The sequence below is a fragment of the Aplysia californica genome, unplaced genomic scaffold, assembly GCF_000002075.1.
Source record: "Aplysia californica isolate F4 #8 unplaced genomic scaffold, AplCal3.0 scaffold00108, whole genome shotgun sequence".
NCBI classification, from domain to species: Eukaryota; Metazoa; Mollusca; class Gastropoda; order Aplysiida; family Aplysiidae; genus Aplysia; species Aplysia californica.
In genome coordinates, this window is record NW_004797378.1 from 400,876 (window position 1) to 402,052 (window position 1,177).

The following is a 1,177-nucleotide window of genomic DNA, read 5'->3' on the forward strand; positions in this document are numbered from 1 at the left end:
AGGGGACAATTTACAAATGCACTTCACCAGCGCACACTCAAATGGTGCTGTGGCGTCGACTGAAACAATCATAGATTTGCTCCGGGGAAAGTATGGAGAGTAATTATCTAGATTGATTGTATCGAGGACATCGCGTATAATTGAAAGTATGGCTGTTATTGAGAGGTGATCTTATATATTACCCTCAGCCTGAATGTCTCTATTTCTAAATATATTGTTACCCAATTTTCTTAACGTGTTATGCATAAATGATAATAAATACTTTGATAGCTTTCTTCTATACGAGTACATACCAATGTATTTATTGAAGGAGTTTTAGCTCCACATCTACACCATAAAAAGACAATGCATTTTCTTTGACTCATTGAGGAAACGTATTCTGATCATTCTACAACTCACTGGTTTGGGACACTTTAAAAAAGAAATACAACTTCGTTACGAATACACATTTTCCAATCCTGTTTCCTCTATCAGGCAACAACATTTGTTTCTGAGAGTTTGAAATCTTGCTGCAGCATTGTCTTTGGTCTGCTGCTGAAGACATTATTATACTTTCCCTTTGTCCTGAAAGAGTTACCGGTAACACTTATGCATGCAATTACAGACTGCATGAAAAGTTTATTTCACTGTTTAACTACACTTTTGACAACCTAAGACGTTTCATAATAATACACAGTTATTGAAGTTTGAAAACCCCATGTCCCAAAAGGAATGATGCTGTCCTTCAACCAATAAATTCACCTGATAAGGTTTATAGCTACATTCACCATAGACTAGTGCATTTTTGTTCCTAGCATAAGCCCGTGACGTTAATGCACGTATAGAAGTATAAAGGGTGGGCACAAAACGATGACGTAATAGAAGGCCACTGGAGAACAGCTCATAGTTTTGTTGTCTACGTCATTAAGCTCCGCTTCCGGCGGTTATTAGACCATTAGTACGGGAGATAATTCTGTTATTTCAGCCTGGTCATTTGACTCCTGAGCTACGAGGTACAGCCGGGGCCCTTAGGTGCCTGTGGAAAATCTGTGTTTGTGTTGTTTGATGGGAATACGAGTCTGCTGGTCGCAGGGGTGAGATTAGAAAATGTCTGGCACGGGTCGACAGTCAGGTGTATGTTAGTGTTTGTTTGTGAGTATGTGTGTGGTGTGTGTTTGTGTGTGTGTGTGTGTGTGTG